This window comes from Rhamphochromis longiceps, linkage group LG7, assembly GCF_057381845.1.
Source record: "Rhamphochromis longiceps isolate RC_006_pf linkage group LG7, R_longiceps_female_GT1.1, whole genome shotgun sequence".
NCBI classification, from domain to species: domain Eukaryota; kingdom Metazoa; phylum Chordata; class Actinopteri; order Cichliformes; family Cichlidae; genus Rhamphochromis; species Rhamphochromis longiceps.
The window spans coordinates 9,360,281-9,383,592 of record NC_140563.1 but is presented as its reverse complement, the minus strand read 5'-3'; the positions used below and the strand labels follow the sequence as shown (position 1 = coordinate 9,383,592).

General features: G+C 39.7%; 1 protein-coding gene across 6 annotated transcripts in view; it reads right to left on the bottom strand.

Moving 5' to 3' along the window:
• shank3a (SH3 and multiple ankyrin repeat domains 3a) overlaps nucleotides 1-22,755 on the bottom strand; it is a 251,622-nt gene extending 228,867 nt beyond the window's left edge. For all 6 annotated transcript variants that reach the window (XR_014912524.1, XR_014912525.1, XM_085412006.1 and 3 more), the window contains exons 1-2: nucleotides 22,524-22,755; nucleotides 16,711-16,785 (exon numbers count right to left, since the gene is read on the bottom strand). The gene's annotated coding sequence lies outside the window, so the exon portion shown is untranslated. The remainder of the gene's footprint in view (nucleotides 1-16,710; nucleotides 16,786-22,523) is intronic.
• Nucleotides 22,756-23,312: the final 557 nt, after the last annotated feature.

Below are 23,312 nucleotides of genomic sequence, written 5' to 3'. Positions count from 1 at the left end.
CTGTTGGTCATCTTGCTTTTTAAGTTTATTTTATTGTTTAGTTACATGAATAAAGTCTATTTTTCACTTTGTGGTGAACAAAGCATTTTGTTGAACCTTTTCCAGATCAGTTGCATTTCACATAAAAGCAAATCAGTGGTTTGCAGAAAAATGCATAAAAGGGGTGCCTGCAGATGAGCCTGGACCCCTCTGAGAGCCACCTGAACTGAATTTAGAGATGAATTAGAACTGATTAAACTAATTAATAATAATTATGCTCTATGAACTATTTTAAAGGTTCTCTTAGTTCTTAGTTCTTACAAGAGCTTCAAGAATGTATGCTCGTTTTTCCTGAGCAAACCCACCGTCACTGTAAGCGCTGACCTGAACCAACTCTGACATGGTTGTCACTAAAGGCTTTTACGCAAGTCTGTGCAAACTCTTAATGACACATTCAAATTCAGTTACATGCACTTATGCAAACACACACAGTCTCTTGCTACACCAGTAATAATTGCCTGATTAGGCTTATCACCAGCATCAGACTTCAACGCATCACTACAGGGAACATAGACAACCATACCCATGATGATGATAATGGAAATGGAGAGTACTTATCACCAACCATGAAAAAGACTGATTGCAGTCATTATTAGTTATGATGACTCAGACTGATTAATAATTTAAATAATCAAGTCGCTCGATCTTGGTGGATTACAATCTTTACTCAATATATTGTCATTGGTTCGAAATCATTTCTTTTGTAAACCATGTCCAAGTGTTTGCTATTGGCTGTGGAAAAATGGGATTTGAGTGTTATTCAGCGAATCAAACAAATTCAATACATGGTTTCAGCTTTAACTCAAATCAGCTTTTCTACTGACCTTTACTTGCAATGCGTAGAAAATGTGTGTATGTGTGTGTGTGTTTTGCGTCTCCACTGACAGATCGTTAAAGTAGCTGGGCCAAATGATGTGCTTCCTCATTAGCCTCATTATGCTGAACCCTTGTTTTGTTAATTGACATAAAAACAAACACTCGCTCATGAAAGAGGAGCTGCCAGTAATCTTCTGTCTCCACCCCATGTTTTTGTTTTGGCGTGTGTGTGTGTGTGTGTGTGTGTGTGTGTGTGTGTGTGTGTGTGTGTGTGCTTTGTAACTGAGAGCCAACAGACTGAAGAATCATACTTTGTATAGATCTGTCATTCATCCCAAATTTCTTTTCTTGAATTTCATTCATACAAAAAGCAATAGCTTACTGGATGTGTGTGATAGTTGGACTTATTTTCTAAGGTAACCGTTCAGAGCTTGGCTGAGCCACCTTTCAGTTGAAACAATTTCAATTTCAGGTTATGTGATTGTATTACGGGGGGACAAAAATACAAACACAAGCATTTATGCTCCTGTGAAGCTGAGAGTTAGAAGTCACAGGTCAATATGTCAAATTGTGTTTTTTCTTGAATGAGAATCCCCTTAACATAAGGTGGAGAAGCATGGCTACTAGTTTCCATGGAGACCCTGCAGCTTTTCTGTTAGTTTCATATCTAGTGCAAATGACCCCGAGTCTTTCTCTCACACACAGAAAGACCCGATCAATACTAACTATCAGCGCAATATGAAAGTGAGCGTTGTAATGATTGCTGAGTGGAAATAAGGGATCACTTGCACCACATAAATACCCTCTCAGCACTATACAGAAACACCTATACTGTCTGCCATATATTCTATACGAAGATTTGCACATTTTTGTTATTGACACTGATGCGAATTTCTAGATATGACTCCTGCCCCTAATCAAGTAATGTCTCTAAATAGCTTTTTTACTTTTTCTATATCCCATTTCTCCCTTTCAAAAAACAAAACAAACAACAAAAAAACCCCTACATTGCGGCAGACTGAACTCACATTTTGAGGCTTCAAAATGGGGGTTTGAGAAGCAATGTGTGGCATCATATTGGCTGGTTATACACAGTCTTTGGCTCTGCTACACAAAAACTGTGGAAAAATGGTTCAATGAACACAACAAAGAGCCCAAGGCATTGACTTGACCTCAAAACTCCCCAGATCCCAATCCAATTGAGTCTCCACAGGGTGTTCTGGAGCAAGTCAGATCCACCACCCTGCCCTTCAGCCAATAATACTTAATTTATCCAATCACAGTTCTATCCATTTGTAGAATTATCTGCCCAGGAGATAGTGCTTCCACCTAGCCCTACAAAATCCTAAGTGCATGGTGCTTGACATGGATGACGTTGTGTCAGTGGAACGCTGAATACTGCAGACAGTGGCTGCAGTGGTTACTTTTCAGCTTCTCTTTTAGTTTTTCGTAACTTAAAACTTTGCTCTTCTCTGTAGGTGGCAGATGGACAAACAAGAACACAAGCAAGTGTAGCTCGCAAACCATTTGTGCCACATATACAGTTAAGACCACTTGAAAAATGGCAAAAAGAAAATCATATTTTGTATTGTTGGATCTTAACAAGGTTCCAAGTAGAGCTTCAATATGCAAGAAGAAGAAATGGGAGTGAGACAAAATATTTTTTTTGAGCACGCAGTTTATTGAAAACTACACTTAAAGTGAAACAGGCTGTTTTACAGCTAATCAAAAGTTTAGGACCACGTGCCTTTAAAAGGCAAAATCTGTGCAAAAATGTGGATTCATTGTCTTTTGTGTCAGGTATTCACACTGTCATGACATTCTGAAGGCAAAAAAACTTTCCCTTTTTGAATGTGGTCAGATTGTTGAACTGCATAAGTAGCATCTCTCACAGCTCGGCATCGCTGCTGAGGTGGGAAGCAGTAAGACAGTCATTTGGAATTTCTTAAATGATCCCGAGGGTTATGGAACAAAAAGTCAAGTGGAAGACCCAAAAACATTTCACCAGCAGTGAGCCAGAGGATCCAACTGGCTGTCCGTCAAGACACCCGATCATCCACCCAAATTAAGGCCATTACTGGTGTCGACTGCAGCCCCATAACCATCAGACAGCACCTGAGACTGAAGGGCTTCAAAAACAAAAAATGTCTTCAAAAGCCTTCTTTCCTTGACCGCCACAGAACTTTGGACTTTTCAAGAGTGCACCAAACATGGGACATTGAAAGGCTGAAGAAAGTTTTATTCTCTGATGAGAAAAAATGTAACCTTGATGTTTCTAATGGTTTCCAGCATTACTGGCATGACAAACAGATTCCACCTGAGATGTTTTCTACGTGCCACAGTGGAGGGGGAGCCATAATGGTCTGGGGTGCTTTTTCCTTCAGTGGAATGATGGAGCTTCAGGAGGTGCAGGGGGGTCAAACAGCCACTGGCTATGTCCAGATGTTGCAGAGAGCATCCCTCATGACTGGGGGTCCTCGTCTCTGTGGTAATGATTCGATTTTTTAACAGGACAATGCTACAGTACACAATGCCTGCACGACAAGGGACTTCTGCCAGGAGAATAAGATGACTCTTTTGGACATCCTGTATGTTTCTCTGATCTAAATCCAATTGAGAACCTTTGGGGATGGATTGTAAAGGAAGTTTACAAAAATGGACAATGGTTCCAGACAGTAGATGCCCTAGGTAGGTGCGGCTGTCTTCACTACTTGGAGAAATGTTCCCACTCACCTCATGGAAACGCTTGTGTCAAGCATGCCGCAGTGAATTTTTTATTTATTTTCAAGTAATCTTATACTTTTTGATCAGGACTGTATCGGACACTGGGGCATCTGAAGCTGGTCACAGACTCCCCATGTTCTACCACATGTGAACCATAATTTCCCACACAAGATCCAAACAATCTGCTACCAACTACCCCATACCAGACATAACAGGACCCATAATAGGTCTCATAGCATAGACATGAAACCTCTGTTTTGCCACCACAAGGGTAACCTATACAATATATTACTAATATATTACAGTAATGTAATATCTGTGGTGATAAGTTAATCAGTGTAACATTTGCTTGTCTGCTTACCAAGTTTGGGGTTCTCTGTATAGATCTTCTGTTCTGCCAGTGCTCTGTTTGGGTTTCTTTTCCATGCCCACTTTCTCAGTCTAAACCATTTAATATTCCCAAAAAAACCCAAAAAACCCAAAAAACTTTTGAAGAGGACTTTGAGTGATTTCTTGGAAAAGTCACAAGCATACAGAGACACATAGGCAAAGGCTGGACTGAATACTCTCATTGGAACTTCAGCAGCATTGTTTGATTTGTTGCGATGGTGACAAATACATTGGAAAAGAGCCCGGGAGAGAAATGAGATTTTTGTGGGAAATGTTTAATCTCTTTCACATGTGGTGCCAGATGTCACTACACTACACACTGACAGAAACAAACACACACACACACACACACACACACACACACACACACACACACACACACACACACACACACACACACACACACACACACACACTTGTATGCACCTGTGTATCCAATTCTTATGAGGACACTGCATTGACTTATCTTAATTTTGTGAAAACGCGGTAGTCCTTTTAAAACGTGATTAATTTTTATGGACTTTAGTCCACATTAAAAAAAAGAAACATTCCTTGAGTAACACAAGGCGTGTACTACATGAGTAACACCTTGCCCATGGAGACACACAAAGAGAACAGGAAGTCGAATGGAAATCGTTTCAAATCGTTGTGATTGAACAGGGAATGATTTATTACCCACCCATCCTTGCTTGTGTAAAAAGGTGACTTCTTGTAACTCAACAAATACAAGCTCACATGAAGTCATGTAGTGCCAACTGAAATTTGATTGACATTTCCTAAGCGTCTCCAGAACATACAAACAAAGCAAGCCTTCAGCAATGTCGACCAGCACATTCAATAACAGCCACGCAATCACAGAGAGACGCAAGCGCAATGACACGAGAGTCCTAGATGATAAGTAGGGTGACAGACAGGGCAAAGGACGCTTTTTGTACCCGGACGTCCTTTGAGAATAAAGGAGAAAGAGAGGGAAATTTGTCAAAGGAATATTTCTGAACCAAAATGTGCTCTTGGACAAGAGAAGCTTTTGTTTTTCAGCCTGAAAAGAAGAGGTGTTAAGCTCCAATTATAGGAACGTGGCTAAGTTGGATTAAAATTTTTATTTTTCGTCGCTCTAAATACTGTACTTTGGTAGAATTTTGGGGGTTAATTGTGCCAGGCTTTTCATTTTTGGTGACTGCATTTATGTGACAGTTAGCAGACTTGCATTTTTGCTACCTTTGTAACTGATATGAATACTTTTTTCACCATTGGAAAATAGTGGCAGAAGAGTAAATCAAAAACAGCTTTGTGTTGGAATCAGAACAGGTGCTGTTTCAATGTGTTAAGCTACAAAAAATATGCTGGAGGGGCGTTAAAGTAAAGAGGCTATTACTTTGAGCTTCTACACACCTGTAAACCTTAGCGACTGCGTCTTACTGGTGAAATCATGTTGACAAAATGTGCCAGGTAACAAACAAAAACAGATGTTTTAACACCTGTCAAAGTCAGTAGTAGTTCTCGCTGCAGTATCACATTTTGCCACGATGAACAAACATGTACACACAAACTAACTAAAGGTCATAACAACAGCTACACTACCACAAGTTGAAAAACAACCTAAATACCTAATGTAGCTTCATATGATGTGATCCGGATATATACTGTATGCTGTGTATATGTGCGTGTGTGTGTGGGTGGGTGTATTTGTTCATTTATCCCCTCGGTTGTCTATGGCAGAATCCCTATCTGAATCTTCACGCTGGTGAATAAGCTCATTAAAGTCATCACTCCTAGCAGTCCAGCTAATCAAAGACTACCAATTACTATCCACAATACAAAGCCTGCACTCATATAAAATGGACATGTAGTTCTGCTTCATATCCTTTCAACCAGGGATTGCCAGACTGTGGAGCTAGGCACTGATGAGCCTAACGGGACCCTGATTTACTTCACTGGCCTTTAATAATGGAACAGATGAAGTAATAGTTGAAAGCTTTTCCATTATCGTCATGATAAATAATACATAAATGATGTCAATAAGCATTGAGTATTGACAGTCAGTCGTGCACTTGTGGCAAACACGTGTATTCATACACATTAATTAAGTGCCACACATGCTCAAAATATTACTATAAAAGACCAATGCAGCGGGAGAGACAATACCTCAAGGTCTCTCTTCCTCTCTTTCTCTGTCTTTCTTTTGCTTCTTGCTGCAGAGCTTTCACCAGGTCGCTATGGTAACTTGGGTTTCCTGCCAAGATCACTTCCAATGCACCAGATCTGACATTCCTCCTTTCTCCATTTCCTCTTTCCCCCCTCCCTGTCCATCACTCTGCCTTTTCTTCGTCTTCTCACCGCTCTATGATTCACCTGGTTGTCGCAGAGTGACAGTCGTATAAGTAATCCACCTCAAACTCCTGCTGACATCAGTTGAACTCAGGTATCCCTCAATAGTCATTTCACTCACCTGTCTCACAAAAATGGATCAGTTGGTTGCGTGTATTCTGTTTAATAAACTCCACATAGATTAAATAAAATCCTTTGGTGGACAATTCTGCAATATCTTGTACCTGAACACATACCCGTATTCACTTGTGAGAAATTCTAACTACTAATGGACTTTATCTACAGATAAAGTAACATGTACGCTTCTGTTTCTCAACTCATAAAAACCACAACAAACAGATGTGTGCATCCCTTTAGGAGTTTAATTACCTGTGTTAATCGGTGTAATTGTGTTAGATGTTTTGGGAGTAGAAGTCTAATCAAAGTGTGATTATTAAAGCATTTCTCTTCACTGGTTTTCCAGGGTAAAGACTTCTCAAGGGTCCTGACTCCAACAGGGAAATCAAACTCCTTGTCCCTTGTTTCCCTCGAAACCAAGTGACCTTAATGTCAGTGACTGTGTTGCAACAGAGTACAATAACTTCTAGTTGCTTCACAACTTCAGTTCATGAAACTCAGAAAACTGGCCTTTTTAAACTGAAATAAAAGGTCTGGCATTATAGATTCCTTGTCTATTTTTGACCACTTAAAGTGCTTTATACTACTATTCATCATCTTTCAGTTGTTCCCTTATTCACATGGGGTCACCACAATGGATGGATCCAGATATTTGATCTGATACATATTATTATGGTGGATGCTATTCCCAACACAAGTTTTCCGGGTGTGTGTCTCCTCCCACTCTCAAACTGAGAATCTTTTGCATTTTGGGTGACCCACTGCTTTACACTATTATAGTCACCTAGTCACACAAACCGTAAACTATCCAAAAGATGGGCATAGTTTATAGGTCTAAAAAAATAATCTCTTAAACTTGAGTTCTTATGCATGGGCAGCAGAGGAAGACTGGTAGTAAAAAAAGACTTTACCTCTCACTTGAGAAGTAAAATGCAAAAATGCTCAATCTGAAACATCATGGTGTTAGGATGCCTGGGTTGTTGACCCAGGGTTTTGAGTTTATTATATCATTTATCATTTCTAGTCTTTGGTTTCTTTGTTAGAGTTCTGTCTTATGGTTTATGTCTCTGTGTAATCCTTAGTTGCTATATCCCCGTGTCCAGTCAGTGTCTGTGTCTGCCCTGGTCCCACGTCTCTGTTCCCTCTGTTGTAGTGCCTGCCTGTGAGTCTGTGTCTGTAAGCTCAGTCTGCGTTATGTTTCCTGTTTTACTTTGAAAGTCCATGTCTCATGTAAATGCATCTGGTTTTGCTTCCTTTGTCTTGTTAGGCCTGATTTGCCCCAGCTGTGTTTCCCTCCTGTTGCCCATTCCCTGATTGCTCCCTCCCTGTGTTTCAGTTTGTCGGTGTCGCGATCTACCCTTATCTTGCTGTGTGGTCTGTTTGTGTAAAGTTTACCTTGGAGTCTTAGTTTTGCTACCCTTTTGAGTTCATGTTCTGCCTCCGAGTGTCTGCACATTGGGTCCTCCTACTACCACTCCTGCCTTCACACAGCCTTCACATAATAAATGGTGGTTGCAAACATCGTTTTTTTATACAGTCCAAGTAGCAAAAACACTCACAAGTATTTTGCTCACGGACACTTAGATATGCAGACAGGACATCGATCCACCCCCACACTACCTCCTGATCAACAGCCACCCTTAAGTGGAAAAGGAGATGAGTGTTTTGTATTTATTACATTTTGCAGTTGTTGATATACTATAGAAAAAAAACTGTTAATACATGAGGGAGAAATTATTTTAGTAAAGCTGCTGCTCTGAAAAGTAAAGCCCTTGAGAGTTTTTTCTTTAAAATTTAATAAGAAGAAATGTTTTACGAACTCAAAATACACTCAAAAAATTTCTCAAAACAGCTTAACCATGATTATTACTATCAAATTCATCATGTATTTGGACAAAGAGGTAAACACTACAAGGAAGTGTACAAAATAAAAGACAAACCAAACACACAACCCATTACCAAATGTTGCACATTTACATATTTGCTTTGGTTTAAAACAAAAGATCTCTGTGTCTCTCAAAAATCACATCACCAATTATAATTTGTCCTAAGTCTAAAACTTCTGACAGCAGGAAGTTTTCAGTGGCCTTGGTGTTCTGACCTCGATGTCCAGGGCTGTCACTTAGTAACAAATGCAGCACAGGACATTCAGAGGACAGAATCAGACTGAGGGACACACTTAATAAAAGACACAGTAAGCGCTGACCTACACATGCACCAAAACTTTTGAAGGAACAGCTGTTCTGCAACTATGTGCTGAGGTCAACAGGCTGACAGACTAACTGAATGCATAGATGCATGCATGTGAGCATAAGGATAAGGCTAATATACAATAGCAGAGCCACTATAAGTATATTGCCTTATAACCTGAATTCTGTTTCATAACCTTTACCCTGTGGGAGACCATTTTGCTAATGAGAACTGCAAAAAAACCCACCTTATATGCAATTACTTTTCTAGGCTTTCTAAGGGAGCATGGCGACTTTACAAGGACAAGCCCTCTCTCTCCATCTGTCCTTTTCCACTGCTTCTATTCTGTCTCATTTTTTCTTTTCCCCCCTCTCCCCCATAGACACACCAAGTGTGCTGTTAAGCACTAATTACTCCTCCTATCAGCCTTCCTAGTTTGGTGCTGTTGAGCCACTGAGAGACAGTGATCTGCTGCCTCTATAGGGATTATCTGGACCTCTGCCTGGCTATAGATGAGAGAGTATGAGACCTCTGCCTACCAATGTCTGTCCAGTGGCCACTTCTGGCAGAACAGAGACAGACAATGAAGGCACAACTTGGGCCCAGATCTGATAAAGAGAAATACAACTGAGATATGTGACAGAGACAGATTAATCAGGGAGGTAGGGCTGTGTTTGCCCTGCCCAAATATAGATTTCAGAATCTAAAGCTAAGCAGCTGTCAGTTGTGCATTAAAAGACACAACTGACAGCTGAAAAGACAAATGCATGGAGAAAATGTTCTAAAAATTAAAAACTGTTCAAAAACAGGATGTGAAAGGAATTAAGGCAAATCTATATTAATGAACAGCCAACTTCCAGAGCTACGTCAGACTTATGTATATCACCCTATGAGACATGACTAAGTGTCATATGTTGTTTTTATTTCTTTTTGCAGAAAAAACTTTGTGCAGCCCCCACCCTAAAAAAAGAGAAAAGAAATCCAACTGGAAGGCCAGAAGAGCAGTAATGAGTTTCTCTGTTTTCTTTGTTTTTGGCCAACAGCTGAATCGTGATCAGAGTGAGCGTGCTACCAAGGCACAGACTGTAGAAAACTGCAAAGATGAGACACATTTTCCAACTCTATGCAGAGGGCAAGACTTCAAAGGCAAACACCCAGGACTCAGCTTCAACACTGTTAATTAAGTAAGATCATTTCATATGAACAAAACACAATAATTCAGTCAGAAACAGTCTGCAATCATCAAATTCCTATTACTGATTTTCTTCCATTTGTAATGGCTAGGCATTGTTAATACTGTTGATATTGAAGGTGTAACAACCGTATTGTTTTATGTGCCCCCCTGTTGTTCTCTGTAATTGGATTTACTTCATTCCCAGTTTGTTTGTGTGCACAATCATGCACGACTGTTGTCTGTCTGCCTATTCCTTTGTCTGTTTCTATGGGTACCTGGCTTTGTGTGTCCTTTCCTTCCAGCATATTCGGTGTCTGTCTGTCTATCACTCCATCCTGTTTCTATGTATGGAAACCTCAGGAGCAGAAGCTGCGAGATTCTCAGAGAACTTGTCCAAAATCTCTGCAGTATGTAAATTGCAGCCTCTCAATCAATGTCCAACTGTGCTTTTTTTTTTTTTTCATTTCTGAGCCCAACCACACTGAGGCCCGTGACTTCTTTCTGCCTGTAAACAGCAGGTTGGAGCTGCTACTGAGCCTTCCATCGGCTCCATGATAGCTCAGGCTAATGTTCCAGCTCTCACTGATTATAATTGAGCTATTTAATTATGTTAACTAGTGGGGCTTTTAATAAGGGGGCATCAGGTTGATGAAAAATTCGACCATCTGAAAACAAGAGCAGTTATTCTGTGTATAAAGCTTTGCTGAGACTTCAACCCTACACAGACACACTAGGCCATGGTGTACAGAGTCAAAGATGATACATGTGACACAAAAAAAGCAAGCCTGTAAACATTAAAACATGAGCTGTCAAAGTAAGATTAATTTCATTCATGCCTGTGGTTAAACAAGCAGTCAAGTTTAGCACTGAAGAACTCCAGATGTGTGGGTTATTTCCTTTTAACTTGACAAACCAGTCAGGGACATATAGCCACTTATCACCCGAAAAGGCAGACCAACAACTGCTCACAGTATGCAACCTGCAGATCAGATGTTTCAGTGCTAATTACTGTGAGAAACTTGAGAACAACCTAGAAGCAAACACTAGGTAAATAGCAGGGCCGCCAACTGGGTTGCACAGATATTTCACTGAACAACTGCTGTGGCACAACGATGTGTGAAATGCCGCTGCATACTGCACAAAGGTGATAGAGTGCCAGCCGGTCTATTTGCCTAAGGTGTAACTTCTGTTCTGCTGGTGTCATAGTGGAGAGTGAAATCATCACAAAAATTGTTGCTCTGTTGTCAGGAGATACACTGGAGTTAAGCACCAGTTACCCCAATGCCCCACAGAGGTGTTTCCATAGGTCAGGGGTCTCGAACTCCAGTCCTCGAGGGCCACTGTCCTTAGCAAGACTCTGTAGAACTTGACTGCCTGCTGAGGTGGCAATTCAGCCATTTGATTCATGTTACAGCAGCTCATAAGAGAATGAACATGGTGCAATAAAAGTACTTTTAGAAGTACATTTTTCTAAACACTTACATTTAGTTAAATTTACTTGAGTAGGGTTAGTGGTTGCCACCTCAGAATGCAGTCAAGTTCTATACTCTTGCTAATGACATACTAATTTTATTCAGGTGTGTTGCAACAGGGACGCATGGAAAAGTTTCAGGACACCAGCCCTTAAGGACTGGAGTTCGAGACCCCTGCCATAGGTGGATGTCACACAGGAGACTAACAGAAAGGCCCCAGTGGTGGAAGTGTAGCAGAAAGAAGAGCCTGACATGTTGACCAACTACCTGTTTTTTTCACACAGCTATCCTCAACTTACTGTATTTATAATTATTATCCTTCTTCTTTTAGGCTCCGATGAACCTTGTATCTTTATATCAGTTCTACAACACGGTTCATGCAAGAGTTCTATGACTGAGAACATTGCATTCAATTAACGGAGGCAAGAGTTACCAGAGAAAAAGCAAAACGTTTACGCCTCTATTCCAGTGCGATGATCTGAGGGAAATTAAATGATGTGGCCGTTGCAAGAGAATTACATTAGAAAACAATCAATGGGTTTATTAAGCCTCTTGTTCTATTGATCACTTGCACGATTAATAGATGTAAACAAACTTCTCATCTACCAACAGTAGCATTCATCAATCACGTGTGCGAAATATTGAATGAGTACGTCTACCACATTCAATCAATAGTAACACTGCTGTTACATGCAACAGTAACAGAGCAATGGCGTGTCCAGCGGGGTGGCCTGGGGGGGCACAGGCCACCCCCCCAACCAGGCTGGCCACCCCAGGTGCCACCCCGAAGCTAAAACAATAAAATTTAATGAAATATCAAATGTACGACTATGGTTTCACAGTGAAGCTCAGATATCCGAGGGTAAGTGAATGCAGCACCGGCTTCTGCACTATGCGCATCATGTTAGCAAAGGTAGGAGAGCCAAGCACGAAAGACGGCACCGCAGAAAACATTTTTTCGGCGAAAGATTAACAAGTTAACATAGTTGGACTAGCCATCGGACGTTTTCATGGTGGGCTGATGACTTTTTTTTTTCTTTTTTTTTTTTTGTAACGGCATGAACAATGAGAGGTGGTGGATTGGCCAGATGCTGGCCGATGTGTAAAAATAACTCAGTTGTTTGGTGGTGGCTGTGGCGGAGCTTCCACAGAGGCAACAGGTGGATGAGGGAAGGTGAGGCAGGAGGAGAGACCCGAGGCGGCCGCCGGTCCGAGTGTCAGGTGAACTGAACTTCAGGTAAGAAGTTATGACCTGCAGTCTATCTGGGTCTGATATAAACCAAGTTTAGGTGCAGTTTATTTTCGTTGTGCTGACTTTTTACAGTCAGTTACAATACCTCATACTGCGTGAGCTAGCATGACAAGTTTATACAGCTGTTCGGTTGCTATGATGTTACTGATAGTGAACTTTATTTTATTCATAAGGTTAGTTAGTAGAGCTGCCAACAGCTCCTTAAAAAATGGAATGGTCCCTCATTCAGAGAAAATATTACACGTTTCGTATTGAGCTGAGAAGAGACGCAGTTTGTCCCGTACTTCAGCTAGGATGGAAAAAGACACAAAGCTGGAGTTATTCTGTATTTACAGCTGCCTCTTCTTCTCTCATTCTCTCCCCCTCCCTCTCCTGTTGCTACTTCAATCATGAAACTGATCAATGATCAGCTGATCGGCTCTCTTGTTTGTTTATCGCTCACTTTGCGCCAGAAAGAGGAAACCAGCGGATGTCGCGCTAAACAACAGCAGCACGTTTAAGCTTGATCAGCTGTTGTTAGAATTTATTTAATATTAATTTCTAGTATCAGCTGATGTTTGCTGGAGCCACAGCTGTAAACCTGCTGGTCATGATGTCGGTTTGGTTATCTGGTGAGAGGGAAACATGAGGATGAAACCAGGAGATGTCCTTACTGAATCATCAGAGCTGTGATGGAGAAACAGGTTTACCTTTTAGGTGACAGGAATGAGTTGAAGGGAAGTTATTAACTCTTTCTGATTAATACTGGCAGTGTCACCATGCCAGCTGACTGTATTTCATCATCAGCCAGTGTTGTTCTTTATCAATATTACCAAAGTTTACCATAAGGCAGCATATAAAGTATTTACTTGCTTTCAGGTTTTATTCAAATGTTAGTCTTTTCATTTGTTTCCCATCTTTTTTCCTGTTTCAAAATCAAACACCAGTTTGTGAGAAGATTATCGTCTTTTTTTTTTTTTTAACAGGCATTGGTTTTGCATTGGCATTGGCTAATTTGCCAATTGTATGTTAAAAATGTTCGTATTTTAATATTCAAAAATGTTTTTGCCCAAAACATATGTGCACTACATGTCAGTAAAAATACTATGCAAATATTGATGTCCTTGAATGCTGAATAAACACTGACTGATTGTATCTCTTGTACTTTATCAACGCAGTATCTAAAAACTTTGCACCGTAGTGGTTAAAACCTCATTCTAATAAGAGTTAAAAGCGCATTCGGTTATTAGGTTTATAGGATTATTGAATTATGGTTAACGGTTGGTAGAATTGTTTTTAACATTATCTGCCAATTACATCTGCCACCCTTCTCCAAATCTGTGCCCCTACCTGGCCCCCCCAACAAAAATTTTCTAGACACGCCACTGTAACAGAGGGCTGCTAAATGAAAAAGTAAAAAAATTCATGGAGGTAAAAAATCAACTCACGTTTCACGTTAATCTTACACTGCTTGCACTTGCATATGTGTTGCTGGTGGTCTTCAATTTTTGGTTGTCCCTTGAAGGTCTAGACAAAAAGCAATTAGTTATCTGCTTCCCTGGTTAAATGATAAAATTATTGGCTCGAGAATCTTACATGTGAAAAAACTCCAAACAGTAGATTTATTAACTCCACGGGAAAAAGCTGCAAAAGCTCAGGGGATCTTATTTCAGCAAGCTTTCTGTAAGTCTCAGTTATTCCAAGTTATTATTTTTTGCAGATGCCATCTCTTAAATGCCTCCCCGTAGGACATCCCTGTTTTAATACTGTTTCAGAACTGTTTTGTTGCTGACAAGATAAATATCATCAATATTTCAGTCATTATTCCCTGCGCGGGTATCGATAGAGCTAATCCTGCTTAACAAGTTCACACTCCTCTCTCTGATCACCTCAGTGGAACGTGTCATAACCACTGTCTCATTTACTTTGTTAAACAGGTTCTGGTTACTGTCAGACCCTGGCCTTAGCTGGCTATTGTCAGTGAATCGCTCACCTTTGGAAATACTGTTAACACTTTCGGGCCTGTACTACAAACTGGATCTGGATCCATATCAGCAGTAGTATATTAACAATTTCAATGTTACTTCCTGGCTCTAATTTTTTGAGTAGTTCTAAATCTACCTCCCCCCCTCACCAAAGAATCTCTCTTAAGGGCACTAAATATTATTTCTGTGCCATAACAGATGGCAGATATTGACATTTTTATTATCTTGGTTCTTGACTCAACCTTTTAAAAAGTAGACTCGATGATTAACATTCATCTATCTGTGCTCTCTACTGGTTTAAACATCCATCTAACTCAAATGTGAATTTGTTTTAGATTTTTTAAATCAATGACTTAATTACTGCAATTCTTGCGACACTTGGTTTCATCAAGAAGCAATAAAGATCATCCAACTTGTTGCAGTCTGTCTTCTTACTATAAGACCAAGCCCGGGGGGCTCATGACGCCAGCGCTGGCCTCTCTAAAGTTACTTAAAAGACTCTGTATAGTGGGTACAAGTCTTCTGGATCTTCTACAGTCTCTTATGTTGATTAAGTGGTGCCTTTTATTTTTTTCAGCTTTAACACAATAATATTTATTTGCACTCAAACCTGGGAAATGTTTTATTTTTTAACATTAGAGCAACGTTTTAATTTTGTATATTTTATTGGGGTTCTCGGGGCATTGTGCTTTTTTATTATGTTTGGTACTTCCATTTGCTTCCACTTATCGTTTACAGGGTCGCGGGGGGCGCTGGAGCCTATCCCAGCTGTCATAGGGCGAGAGGCAGGGTACACCCTGGACAGGTCGCCAGTCTGTCGCAGGGCTAACACATAGAGACACAGAAAACCATTTGCACTCACAAATTCACACCTATGGGCAATTTAGATTGACCAATTAACCTATCCCCACTACTGCATGTTTTTGGACTGTGGGAGGAAGCCGGAGTACCCGGGGAGAACCCACGCAAACACGGGGAGAACATGCAAACTCCACACAGAAAGACCCCAGCCTGATGGTGGAATTGAACTCAGGACCTTCTTGCTGTGCAGCAACAGTGCTAACCACCGTGCCACCGTGCCTTTTCTAACTTGTTTGAAAAAATTTTTGAGAAAGACATAAGACATGCAGAAGAGTTGGTTTTACTTGTCCACATTAGGGTCATTCTGATGTTAAATGTTAAATCAGTCCTAGAAGAAGGAGAGACAGAGGGCAAACAAAAGTGAAAGAGATGAAGAGACAAAATGACAGTGAAAATGAGAGAAACAGGAAAGCCTGTGGCAAAGTCACCACTGTCATTAGAGTGAAGATCACATCAGCAGGAGTGGTGAACCAGGGAGCACAGGCACCGAACACCTCAGAACAGAGCCGAGGGGATCTAATGTGACCTTTATGAATTAGCCAGTCACAACTTACATGACCCTGCACAAGTAAGACAATAAACCAATAGTGTCACTGTGATGACTAAGAGACGTAAGGGAATCCAAGTATTTTTGCATTATGTGAAATGTGTTACACAATAAATAAAGAGAAAAGAGCAATAACCTCAAAATGGGATCAAATGTATTAACTATGTTTTTTCCTTTAGACAAGATGTCAACCCAGCTTTTATATAAATGCTCTCATGTTATCATCAAGCACTTTTTATAAAGATGCAGAATTCACGTTGAGATCAGTGACTCCAAGCTGCCCACTCCTTAAGGCACTGACATAACACCAAACTTCCACATCTCCTCCAACATGCTTCACAGCGGCTATGACAGTCTTCTCCAGAAAAACATCTTGCATGTGTGCAAAAACATCCCTTCTGTTACTGTCGCCAAATAAACGTTTCGTCGATCTATACAGAGCACACGATTCCAAAAGGCCCAGTTTCAACAAATGTTTATTGGCAAAGTGTAGTTTTATTCTAATGCTCTTTTTAGACAGCTCGTTCTCTTCTCCCGGTCATTTTAAAAAAAATCTCCTTTTAAACATGCCTACAGGCACTTTGTCACAACTGCAAGCGTTGTGACAAGAAGTAGATCATTTCACAGACTTTCTAAAAACCTTTGTTTTGTACCACACTGCTTGCTCTTCTGTTGAATTTACTGGACTGAGATGCCCTTTTTGTTGCAGATTTTCCTTGTAGTGAAATTTTATACAGTTAAAATTGAAATCCCTTCATAGACTCAAAGTTTTTTTTTCTTAAGAACTCAGAGACCCGTTCAGAAATTACAGTCTTCAAGAGAACAGCAGATCCTACCTGTCAAAGGTCTAAATAACAGAGCGTTGTCACTCCCTCATGTGGTTTTCATCCCTGGGAAACCATCTAGAAGCCCTGTATGGATGTGAATTTGAGATAAATTTAGTGGTGGCACTTATTTTATCCAACACGAGTATTTATTTTTCAATTAAAATGTGAATAAAAATGTGAAACATAACTTTATCTGCATTGCTTCAAGCATGCTGGGGAAAGTCAATAATGTTTTTTCACTGCATTGTAGGTAAAGAATAGAATAGAATAGAATAATCCTTTAATTGTCCCACAAGGGGAAATTTGGTTGTAACAGCAGCCAAAAAGACACATACACAAACAAAGAGTACACAGGATACAGAACAGAAACATACACAATTTTTCTTACATATTTACATTAAGGACAAGTTAAAGTAAAGTATAATGATAAGAGTATAACAGTGGTATTATAGTAGTTATTTTTATTAAGAGATTAAATGCAGATTTTTAAAAAAAATAATTATTAAGCATTTTTAGATTCTTTAAGTTTTTCCTTTTACTTCAGTAAATGATCTGTAAACTCTTTAAATTGTATCAATGAATATATCATAATGTGCTGCTATTTATCTGCAATCTGAATGGTAATGAAATCACAAAACACAGCTGTTGGATACTATCTAAGTGCAAACCATATTTCTATAAAAAAAACCAACTAATTCATTTGTGAATCTATGTATACCTGTGGATAGCCTAATAAACTACTGTGTTGTTGCTTGTTGCTGCCCTTTCATTGTTGCCCAAAGCCTTTAAGAATAATCTGCTGTCAACACAGATACACACGGGAACAGTAATGAACCACAATTTCATTGACCTCTGTCTTTTCTTTGTACTTCTTCTATTCATGCAGTAGCAAAATTAAACGAGATATAGGAGAGATGCAGCAGATACACGGTCCCTAAAAGTGTCAGATTACTGTAAGTCTTGCCCCAAAGTCCCGACCTTATCCTAGTCAACTGTTGTTAAAGACAAACCATCAGTCATTCTTCGAGCCTCCTACAGGCATTGTTCTGCAGGAAGGGATGAAGGAGAGGCATCTACAGAATTTGTTTTGTCTACAGAGAGAAACTCGGTGTCAGATTGGGAGAAATTATTCTTTGTAAAGTCTAATTGCCTGTTGTTGAGCTGAAACAACAACTGCTATATTCATGGCACTAAAATCTTCTCCGGAGGAGAGTAATTTTGTTATATTGCTCGCCCATCCAATATTTCTCCAACATGTATTTGCGTTTTTTTGGTTGGTTGTTTTTTGAGTATATAATCGTGTTTGAACTAAATACAATAAAGTACTGCAAACTACTAGTTGTAAGGGTACTGATGGAAGTTGAGCTCCAGTCAGAGGAATGTTGGTACAATAAATGAATGACCCCAATTCAACAAGAGTCATTTCAGTCATAATTCCTGAACTCTGATTCTGTTGTCTGTGTGTGTGTGTGTGTGTGTGTGTGTGTGCGCGCGCGCGCGCGCGCGCTCGCGTACGTGCGCATTTGCATGTGTGTGCATGAATGCATATTTGTATAACACACTAGGGTATGATAATTTTCTTAATCATGGCAGGATTCTCATAGGAAGAGACTCTAATATAACCAATTATTCAGCCTCCTGGCGTTGATGATAGCAGATATTAGTTTAGGTGGCAACAAAAGCTGAAAAGGCATTTTGTGTGTACATGCTGTGTATGAAGTTATTGAATACATAACTGCACAACACTGAACACTAAGTAATGACCTTTAGAGTTTCTGTTAGGAGAATGTTTTGATAGACAAGCTTTCCTCTGAAATTTTTACACCCAAACAAGTTAATGGAACTGAAATATATATATGTTGAAATAATAGAAATATCAACAATGAAAATATACTTAGTTATGGCTCAATCTTATATCTTGTCCTTGTGTATTACGCCCACATTTCTGGGCAAACACACTGGGGACGACCCTCTAAATTCTTTGGTATTGTTATCATGGATCCTGTTTCTTTTACGTTTGTTTTTAAATGCCAGACATTTTCTGTGTGCAGATGGCTTTAAGCATTCTGAGTAACATCTTGTTGGTCTGCTGTGAGATTTAACAAGTTGTCCGCAGGCTTGCTATGACCACAGAGATAGAGAGTCATTAGTTTTTCTCTGCCTGTATTTCTTCAGTTCTTCAGGGAAAATGTCATTAGCATTCCTCCCTGCGACTGAGAGAGAGTCAAAAGAGCATCTGACTCTTTTCTGCTGGTATCACATCCTCTATCACTCATCCCTGAAGGCCCTCAGTATAACTTTGCCATTGGTTGACCTGACTGACATTCATTAGGGTCATCACAAACACAGAGGTCCTCGGCTTTATTTTAGTGCTGGGTCAAAGCTGACACTCAGGAAGCAGTAAGACTTCTGGTATTTTCAGGGCACGCAGATGTACAGATCTAAAGGGTTTTGATCACCTTCATGACTGCACCAGCACCCTGAGAGGCTTTTTTGCAGATACAGAGAGATGAATATAATATGATATGACTCAGTCACTCGTTTCTGTGCAAGAGCAGGAAAACAGACTGGCAGGCATCTGGGACCTGTAAAATATAATTATAAAACTCTTCAGATTTCAAATTTGGCCCTACGTTTGACAAATTTCTGAAAGTGGTGCTAGATTAAGTTTTAATTGTCCAGCGTTAGTATGGATATTACACTCTAGGATTTAAAAGTACTACCCTAGAAACTTTTTTTAGGCGACTGACAGTAAACACAACTCAGGAGAACTTTGATTGTCTGATGGTCTTTTGTCCGACAGCGAGAGCATTTGGAGAGAAATCAAATCCTTCCTGTGGTAACAGCATCTTAGTTCTCTAAATATTTCCACTTGCCGGAGAGAAATATACGAAAAAATAATTGGGGGGGAAAAAAGAGAACATATTCTACTGCAGACTTTTTTTTTTTAAGACAGAGTGAAGCCTTCTGTTTCCCAGTCTGTATGCTTAGCATAAGGAAAGCTAATTGTCTCCTGAGCTTCATACATACTCAAGGCAAGAAAGCAAACAAGCGTCATTTATCCTGTTGTATAACGTTTATATCTATATTTCACTTATTTTCTTATGGTGTCCACTGAAAAGGACATCTGAGTATACCTGATGTCTTTGCACATTGTAGTTAGTTAATGCTGGTTGCATTAAAAGGATGTGCATGCTGTTAAGAGTGGCTAGACTGACTTACTCACAAGAAAAAAAAAATGAATAAAATAAACAGCTTTAAGCCATTACTCTTAGCTTGTTGCACTTTATTCAGGGAGGTGTTTTCATTACCGTCTGATTTTAAAAAAAAAGAACCACAAACATGGTGTAATGCAGGCATGAGGGAATTCGATGTAGGTGCAAGGGATAAGAAGATGAGAGAAGGTAAGGGTATATCTCTGCACCATAGCATTTAGTTCTGCTTTACTTTGTCACTCAGTGCCTGTCTCCATGTGCCTGAGTGGTCCCAGCATCCCCAAAACCTACATTTTCCAGCTCTGTTATAGCAGTAACATCCTCATGCTCTCATCTGTGACAATGTTCCCCACTAATAGGCACAGAGTGACATCTGTGTGTTATACTGTAGGTGCACCTGCAGCCTTGTGCCTGCGTGATCGACCTTTGCGCTCCACCCTGCACTCCTACTAATTGAAACAGATGGAGAGGTTGCGAAGGTGAGGAGGAGCCCTAAGGGCAGCAGTGATGAAAGAAGAAAAGATGTACAGAGAGCATGTTTATCAGGGCAATCAGGAAGGGATGCACTGAGGGCCCACTCACTCTTTTAATGTATGTCAGCAAAGTCTGTTTACCACCTGTGGCTTCCTGGCTTTGTACAGCGTCAGTCAGCTGACCAAGCTCTCACATTTGCTACTACAGCATATAAAACATTTTAATTTCGCTTCTTTTTATTGTGTGTCAGTTTAGTTTTGGAAATATAGAAACATCACTCTCTGTTTGTTTATACACCACTACTCAGTTTAATCATTAGCAGTTATTAAGTCTGTGTCTCTCTCCTATAGTTTGCCTTTTGTCCTGTCTCTCCCTGCTTCCTTCCCTTTGTCCTATCGCCCAGCCTATTGCAACAAGTGGAGATTTCTTCCTGTTATTAGGGAGTTTTTTCTTCCCACTGTCGCCAATGCTTGAAGGCTGTGTGATTGTTGGGGTTTCTTTCGATTACAGTGGGGTCTTTATCTTACAATATAAAGTACCTCGAGGTGACTGTTGTTGTGAAGTGGTGCTATATGAATAAATTTAAATTGAATTGAAGTGAATGATTTACAGCTCTTCTGGAGATATTTGAACTGCTGTTTATTCTTCAGCCTACCAGTCTATGAAACAAGCAAATTCTACTTTTCCCAACTCTTATTTCATATTTATTTTCTACCTTCTCACTTCAGCAGCTCACTTCTGCTGTTCACAGTCAGTTATCACAGAAAAGGTTGTAAACTCCAAGCAAAAAAACCCCAAAATGCCAGAATCCACACCTGATTTCTAAGAGTACATTCAAGTGTTCAAGTCTAGATTTCTTGGACACTTAAACCAACAAGCAATGGATTTGAGCTGAGGATCATCTGCAACATATTGTTTCCTTGCAGTTTGTTCCTCTTTTCTCTATTACTGTCCCTGTCAAAATAAATGTAAAAAATGCCCTAAAATAAACCACATAAAATAGATTAAGTCAATAAATAAAACAATGCCTGCCTTTGGCAAAATGGAATAACATCATAAAATGCTAAATAATAATAATGGGATTTACATAGATAAACCTCTACAGCGCTATATTTAATACACACACACATATCCAGCATGAAATTACATCTCAGTAAAGCACCGTGTTCTTTAATTCAGTTATATGCTGATTCATGTGCAATTATAGTTAATATTTACCAGTATTTACAAAAAATTGGGAAATGTATGACCTGCTGAGGAAGGGATTATCTCCATTTCCTGCAGTGTAATGATGATCCACTGGAGGAGAGCTAAAATACTGTTTGTAGATTTTTATAGTTTTTTAAAACTCATAATCAAATGTGACACAAACAATGAAAGGAATCCAAGAGGATCATTGCATTTACTAAACTAAGGTGTATTTTAAGTATCACAAATTTAAATCCTTACTTTTAAGAACATTTTGGTTAAAATAATGTAGAAAAGACCTGGGACAGACTAGGAAGCTTTCTTTTTATTCGTTTTTCAAAGAAATCCTGGTTCTCACCCACATCCTCATGCTGCTTCTTTTCTCTGTCACTTTTTTCTGGTTTTGTTATTGTTACCACACAGCTTCCTTTATTAAATTTGTTAATTGAACATCTGAGACTTTTGTGATGAAGGATCTTGTACTGAGATATTCGGTCCTTAATCATTTTGCTGATCCCTGTTGCTTCAGATAGTTGAATAAGATTACTACTTTCCTAAAATTTTAAATTAAAAACTTTAAATCTGAATAATAATTTAGGCATATTGCTGTTCCTGAATATCAGTGTGTCAATAGGCTTTTTGAGCCTGTTATGAAACAGCAACAGCTTTTTGGTCCATTTTCAGGTTTCTAAGAAGAGGAAAAAAAAACCTTTGGAGCGCAATTTTTAAAAAGAGGTGAAATTAATGAGGCTAATGTCATGGTGAACTGGCGATGCTAATGCCATGCATTTAAGTTTAAAAAAATATGCCAAATTAAGGGCAGTAGTGTTATGCTGCTCTAAAGAATGCAAGTCTGCTTTTAATGATGATTAATAATTATTAGTTGGTTATAATCACATATACATTAAATACAACTTCAGCGCTTTTTAATTTGTTCTGTCCTACCTCAAGAGAAGAGAGTCTCACCAACAACTTTACTTCAGAAGTGCACATGGACAAAATGGATAAAAGTGCAGAATGATGCAGTCGTGAAACACCGACCACTGAGACAAAGGACACGGTACTCTTCTGAAATACTGGATACAACGTGATTTCCTTGCAGCTTCCAGTCAGACGCTTGGGAAAAATGTGACTGCTGCTCTCAGACTGCTCTCCACTGTCTGTTCCTCTATGTATGCATGTGTGAATGTGTGTGTGTAAGGATGGAATGATGGCCTCTCTTTTGTTGTGTGAGGTAAGAGGATCCTGGTTAGTGAAACAATACCTGACCATTCAAAAGCAGATGGACTTAACTGAGTCACGAGGAGCCAGTCTAGGGCAGACCAAACACAAGCAGGAGGGGGGGGGACTGAATACCTCCTCTGTGAGAAGAGGAATGAGACAAGCCTTTCAGCAACTGGCCAGTCATTAGCTACCATTGTGTGTTTGTTTGTGCATGCTGAGACAGATTCAGAGGTCCCCTTGTAGAATCTGATTGACTGATATGGCTGAGGGGGTCTGATGGAGATGAAAGTGGAATTGGAAATGGGGCAGATGGAGTGAAATGGTTCACTCTTTACCTGTATGTAAACTCTCCCTCTCTGCAGAGGTAATCCACACCTGCATTAATAATTGAGAAGTGCTCTGTGCGAGTGTGTGCCTATAAGGGATCCAGCCATTGTTTACCTGCCCTGTGCAATAAAGATCTGTACCATCTCTTCTTTTCTTTGAAAGGTAGCAAAATTGTATTACTGT